Source organism: Mixophyes fleayi, chromosome 6 (assembly GCF_038048845.1).
Source record: "Mixophyes fleayi isolate aMixFle1 chromosome 6, aMixFle1.hap1, whole genome shotgun sequence".
Taxonomy (NCBI): Eukaryota; Metazoa; Chordata; class Amphibia; order Anura; family Limnodynastidae; genus Mixophyes; species Mixophyes fleayi.
The window spans coordinates 182132506-182140119 of NC_134407.1; positions in this window are offsets into that span (position 1 = coordinate 182132506).

Genomic DNA, 7614 nt, shown 5'->3' on the forward strand with positions numbered 1-7614 from the left:
TGGTTTACCATGTGAATTTGTGGGAAATTAGTAGGATTTTCTGCAAACAATAAAAATGTGTTGATATTGATCCCTGTTTCTTGCACATAAAAATATAATTGTCACATTTTTCAGCTGAGGTGTAGCAAACAGCATGGGTACAGTTTTCATTGGCTGAAGCTGCGGCACCGTGGTTACATTGCTTCCTCACAGCGCTGGTGCAATAGGTTGAATTTTGACCAGGGCCCTAAATGTGTTGAGTTTAAATGTTCTCCCTGTTTGTGAACGGGCTTTTTCAGGGTGCTCCGCTTTCATCCCACCATCCAAAAACATACTGATGGGTTAAAAGCTTCTGACAAAATAGAGTTTGTGTGTATGTCTGAATTTAGACTGTAAGCTCCAATGGTGCAGGGACAGAAGTGAATGCCTATATATTCTTTGTACAGTGCTGATATGATTGAGCTACCTAAATAAACAATAATAGGTACTTTTTGTTTCTTTTAAACATTAGTACGATTTGGTAACATTAATGCATTAGTGGAAAAACATGGCCGCCATTACCGACTTCTGTTTATATACATCAGGTTAACATTATATGAGTGCCAAATTGGTGTATACAGTTGTAAAAATATTGGCACCCTAAGGTTTTTGCTAATAATGCTCCATTTCTTCCAGAAAATTGTTGAAATTAAAAAAATATTCAACAATATGTATTTATTTGGTTTGCATTGGAATTAAACAGAAAAAGTAAAAGAAAAAGTTGTAGCTTATTCCACACAGGAATCCTTAAATGGGCTAGACAAAATTATTGGCACCTTTTCAAAGTAATTCACTACTATTAGATTTCACGCACTTTAGAACTGAACTCACCAGTGGTGACTAGCCGGTACCCACAATATTAAAATCACTCATTAAATGAACTTAAATAGATAAAAGGACTTGGGGGTAAACTGTGGGTTTGAAAAAGTGGAGATGTTGCCTATAGTTATAATTTCTTTAGTACATTCTACAAAATGACAGCTAGAATCTGTTTGGTTGCTATAGGCAACATCTCCACTTTTTCAAACCCACAGTTTAGTAAATATACCCCTTGGTGTTGTGTTTTGTATCACCGTGTGTACTGCCCTGTGTATTTTTCATGTGGGTCTGCAAACTTAGTCATATCTCTCTTTTCCATGGGTAGTAAAAGAGCACTTGAAAGTTGGTGTGCTCCTTAAAAACTCATGATTTGACAAGCTGCTGACCTACATTGTTTGTGGTTTGAGTACTTAGAAGACTTGTACTCACCAGAAATAGCCTGAAGATGGCAGCATTATTCTATCTGAGGAAAACCTTGTAGATTTTGCTTCCTATATTATTTTTTTAAAATAAGCAGTGACTTTTTTGTATTGTTTGATAAAGCATCAATTAACACATATTAGAGATTATTAAATATTGCACAGGAAATAGTGAAAAAATAGTAAAAAAAAATAAGCTGCTAGTTCTTTCACAGTAATATTTTGTCAATAAAAGATGTACATATAGTAAGGGCTAGATTTACTAAGTGGCGGGTTTGAAAAAGTGGGGATGTTGCCTATAGCAACCAATCAGATTCTAGCTGTCATTTTTTAGAAAGTACTAAATAAATGAAAGCTAGAATCTGATTGGTTGCTATAGGCAACATCCCTACTTTTTCAAACCCGCAGCTTAGTAAATCTAGCCCTAAGTGTTTGTAGTATCATTCACATTAAGTTAAAGACAAAGGGCCTAATTCATTAAGGAATGTAAATGCCGATATATGTCATATTTTGCATAAAATTGCTCTGTGTATGCTCAGAACTGGACCATAGGCCAGTGGGCATATGTACATAGTCAATCTACAATAAATGTATGCCAAAGTCGAGCTCATGCAGCATTGTCCAATTCAAGCTTTGGGTTCCTTAAAGATATGTGTTTTTCTTTCGTATCACTTGCACCAGTTACAGGTCGGGTGTAAGTGCAGATTACTAGTGACTTGACGGTGATGTATGCATGTTATAACGTGCTTGCAATCAGGAGAAACTGTAAAAATGCATTCTATGCACTGTAGACATTCATAGCATCCTAATAAATAGGGAAAGGGAAATAAAATAAAAACTTTTTTATCTTTTGTCATTAATTACAGTGGCGCACGCAGGGGGGTTTCTGGGTCTCCAGAAACCCCCCCTCCCCCTCCGCTAAAAGTGATATTGGCACTGTAGTATACAGCAGCCGCGGCGCTGTCTAAAAAGCGTCTGCGGCGGTGCTGTATTGTATACAGCACCGCCACGGACGCTTCTTTGACAGCACCGCGGCTGCTGTATACTACAGTGCAGCCGAAACTGAGCTGCCACGCGGGCGCATGCGCGGCAGGTCTCTAGGATTGATTTTTTTTTTCGGGGGTGGAGGAAACCCCCCCTGAAAAATCCTCCGTGCGCCCCTGAATTACTATACTAATAACAGGTGACATTAATTTAGTTGTTTTTTTCTGTAGATTATGAATGTGCATATGCCCAATTTATGTACATTTTTAAAAAAATGCAATTTATGTTCGTTTTGCTTGCCATAATTAATCAGGGCCAACGTTCTTCAGAAAACTTTCCGCCCTTGTTCGAATTTATATAACATTTAACTAAGTGGGATAAACTGGGATAATCTACTTATAGCTTGGATTAGCCAAATCACAGAGGTTAACATGAACTTTTAACTAAGGCCTCGTTATCTCTTCAAAACTCTCCCAGTCGAGTTCCTACAAGACATGTAAAAGTTTACAGCAACTAATATCAACCTGATAGAGTAGCATAAGAATCCAAAGGAAGGTGGATTAGCCATCCCAGATTTTCCAAAATACTGTTGCGCTGTGCATATTTCACACTGTACTGTGGAACTCTTCCCCTTCAAGTAGAGTCTGGGTTGACATAAAAGCAGATCTAACCCTCCACTTATACACTTTTATTGGGGTAAACATAAAAATATATCCTCTATATTGAAACTCTTGCCCACATTATCCTTTTCACTCCGTGGAACCACTGCACTTTCATCTCTAGCTTCATCATGATCTAGTTTGTCCCTCTTTGGAACAGCCCAACATTTACCCCCTAGACTATACCTAAGAGCATGGACTCTGTTCATCATTATCATTTCTCTATTATAGCCCCCCTACTTCACTTACTCACATTCGTCAAAATAAAATCTTGATTTCTGCTCCCAAACAGCTGCTTCTACCTGTAGTTAAACATTAGACACCTTTGCACCTCTATATTTACCCTTACTAATTTAAAGAAATCCTCACTAATAGCAATTTCTAGTTTAATATCGACCATTTACTGTCTGTTGATCAGACTCCCACAGGATCAAATGGGAGGAGTATATGGTGGAGTACCTTGGCCCCTAAGACTGGGCATCAGTCAGAGGTAATGTTTCCAAAGGCATTATATGTCTATGAATTAAAGCAAACACCTACAAAAAATTCTACTGATGGCATTAGATTCTGATACTCTTGCAAACAATCTTTCCAGACACATCTCACTTATGCTGGAGGTCTTGTGGTCAGGTAGGCACTCTTAAACCAGTAGTTCTATATGCAATTAGCTGAAGAGATATATAATCTGCAATTTGCATCTCTCTGCTCAAGACTTCTTATATGAAGATTAAATCACTCCCTTGTTTTTGATAAAGGCAGAACTTTTGGATAAGTACTATTTAAAAGCAACATGCCCATAGGGGGTGGAAAATGCAGTATTTTTTTTTTCAGGACTCTGGTATCCCCCACAGCCACGACTAAGAACTGGGATTGTGACACTGGGAAGGAGGTGTGCAAGCAGAGGGACCCCTCATTAGGCACAATCACCGCGGCTCCTCCTGCTTAAAATTCCCGTCCACAGCCTCTGAGCTGAATAGATTTGCCTATTAAGTAGCAGTGTAACTTTAAGAATGATTTACTGTATTTGTTTACAGTGGATAGCCTTTTGGCTTATTTAAGGCTCATCTCATAATCTTAGTGGCATCTTCTTTCCGGTAAACAGACAAATATCCGGAGAAGAAAGCTATAATTACATAGTTTGTGCATGTTTATTTAAAATGCAAAAGTAAATTATTCCTTCATTAGATAAGACTCCATTTATCCATGTGTTTCTTGATATTTCAGGGAATAAAGTCAGAATCTCCTTCATTTGGTGTCTCAGACTTATTTTTTTTTTTTATTGAAGCAGAAAGAGGTTAGATAAAATTATAGTTCAACAACATAGCAGTCCAGAGATGATGTAATATAACCATATAGCCAGACAACAACTATAGAAAGGAAAAGAAAAAAAATCCCATAAAACAAGAATAGATCCCAGCTGCAGCCTATATTAGGTTTTGCATGTGTAAAATAGCTTTTCGGTTCACACGTTTAGTAATATCAATAAAGACACGTCCACAGATTTAATATAAAAAAATAATAATAAATAAAGCAACAATTCAGTCTCCCTTTCCTTGGACTGTAGTGACCCCTTTGAATGTTATATGATTCCTATTTGTATAATTAGGTAGAAATATCTAAGTTGAAGTTAACTCAGGGATTCTCCAGGCGCAACCTGGTCCCGTGCCAGGCGGTATATTTGAAACATAATTACATTTGAGATTTTAATGTGATTGGCTGGGAGTCAATGAAAGTTTCCCACACTTCAAAAAAAAATCTTTGACTCTTATTTCTTTATGCAGAGAGGACTCGGTTCAGTCCATTCTAAAGGTGAATAAGAGTTTGTTTTTAGAAAGAGCTAGGGTTGGCAGTTGGTCTTGTGTCCACATTTATAAGACAACTTTCCTAGTCACAGCAGAACTTATTGAAAGTAGTTTTCTGCTACTTCTTGTAGTTTGTGAGGATGCAGTATTTATAACTAGCAACGCACATTTAGGCGACAGCGGGTTGATGTTGTCCATTGATTAGTTTTTCATGTTTAGCTGTAAGTATAACTGGTAGCATTTGTAGCTGGTAAAGAAGCTGAGGAAAAGTAATCGTTTTGATTAAATTAGCACGTCCCCAGGGGAGGGCTGGGAAATCTTAGCCCGGGGTGACAAGACTCGATTAAGCAGCCTATTAGGATCATTTTAAAGGAAGTAAATAGTGGTGGCCCAGTGACGCAGCCCAAGGTAGCCCACTATGGGACCGACCTGGGGAACAGATGCCCCCCAGCCCAGCCTGTCCCTGAACGTTCCAAGTAAGAAAGATGGAGGTGTTTCCAGCCCTTAAGTTCCTCAAAAGCCGCTTTTATAGTTTTGCTTATATTTAAGGTATAAACTTTAGGAATATTTTCGGTTAGCTGGTATGTGAGCAACATGCTTGCCCAGGTCAACTTGCTGACTCCAAATTGTTTTCAAACCCACACCCAGCGACATAACTATGGATTTCTCTTAATTAATAGTGAAGCCAGAAATAGTTCCATATTGTGAAGCCAGAAATAGTCCCATATTCTTTTATTTTGTCTAATACCGGTTGCAAGTTTAAGTGTGGATCCGAAAGAAACAGTAGAAGGTCATCAGCAAAGGCCACTAACTTAACCTCCTCTTTACTTAAAGTGATACCCGGTAAAGTTGGGCAGTGCCGACAAAATTCTTATCAGGGGGTCTAATGCCAAATTAAAAAGTAGAGGCGATAAAGGGCACCTTGTCTTATGCCTCCAAACAGACACTGGTGGACTGTAGGCGTCATTAATTGATAAGTAAATAATCAGGTTCTGGTATATGTATTTGATAAATTGTGAGAATTCCTGGCCAAACACCCTGAGTTCAAAGATCATTTGTAGATGTTTCCAGGATACCGTATCAAATGCTTTTTCAGCATTTACGCTTAAAAGGATGCCAGCGATCGTCTTCTTACAGTGGGAGGCTTTCACAATGGCTGTGATAGTGGGTCTAACCCTTTTCACAGAGTGCCTATTGTGGGTTGTGAGTAAATAGGGGAGTATGCTTTGTAACCTGTTCTCTATCACTTTTGCTAGGATTTTAAAGTCCTGATTCAGTAGATTGATGGGTCTATAAGAAGATATAAGTTCTTGATATTTGTTGGGTTTAAGAATGAAAATAGTATGGTCCTCATTGAAATTTGGGAAAGATAACTGGTGCTTATGTGACTTACGGTATAAGGTGGAGATAAAAGGTAAAATATTCACTCTCAATATCCTGTATTATTGCCCACTCAGGTGATTTGTTATTAGATAGGCATTTGATAATTGCCTCAATCTCCCATTCGATAATGTCTGAATTCAGGATTTCCCCTCTGTATACTAGTAAGTTTGGGCAAGTTAGCTTCATTGAGGAGTACTTGGTGTAAAGTGCGGTTTGATGAACTAGCTGTGTAAAGTGTTTCATAATATGAATGAAAGTGGGAGATTATTTCACATATGATAATGTGTCTCACATCTGTAGTTGGATTGTTTTATTAATAAGATCTGTTGTTTTTTATGGTGGTGTCTGGTCATATTTGCTAGGATCTTGCCTGCGTCATCCCCCCATCTGTAATACTGGATTTTGTAATAACCAATTTTTGACTGAACATTAGAGAGTAGGAGTCTCAAGGAGTTGTCTCTTTCTCGTGTAGATTTTTAAGTTAGATTCAGTTGATTGTCTTGTGTATTTCTTAAAGGCATTTTGCACAGCATTATGGAGGAGATTGTATCTAGTTTAGCAATTCCTTTTCTTTTTGGCCAGGTAAGCAATGGTATGTCCTCTTGGTTTTATTTTGGGAAACCTCAAATGCGGTACTGAGTCATGCCAGTGGTCATCCACAAACTCTAACAATTTATTATTAAGATATTCAGCAAATTCATCGGATTGACCCAGGTATGATGGGAATCTCCAAGATTTATGGATTGAGTAATGGGTGCTCAGTTGTATGTCTATGGAAATGGGGGCATGGTCAGATATTAAAATGTTCTCAATTTGGGGGGAGCTAGTCCTCAAAAACAGTTGATTTGAGATCAATAAGTAGTATTTTGAGAGAGAGTATGATGAACCCAGTGTGTATCCTGAAGGAAGACCACGTCAGGTGACAAGGTCTTCAAGTTGGTCACAACATTCTTCCTTTTAACTGGTGAATTGAGAACTCCCACAATCCAGGAGACAACACAGGACCCCTTGGATAAGTCATGTGAACCTAGTGATGATGATTGAAGTATTTACATCAGCCTATACCCATCCTGGTTGAGATCATAAATATGACAATTCTCTTATATTCAAGACTCACCCCGTCCCAGCGGTGTGACCGATCCTCGGTAACATTACTGGAGAAACAAAAAGATCAAATACAACATAAAACTAGTTGTCAGATTGAAATTGCTAATTGTTGGAAACATAAACAGTTTTTGTTAAAGAAGGAAGATGGTTTGCGCTCCCTTGTTATGATGTAGTGGAGTGAGGGCTGCCTGGGGGACCAGGATAGCAAGGGATAGTCCCACCCCTTAAAAGATAAATATAAATGTTATAAACGGGGGTCCCCTTGGCGCACAAAAAAAGTTATGGAAATAGCAATGTAAGACCCTAGTTTTTTATTACTGATTGGGTCAGATATACAACATAAAAACATGCGTTGTAATAACCATCACAAAGATTAGGTTGCAACCTTTAAGCAAAACTTGTACATAGATGTGGATAACAGAT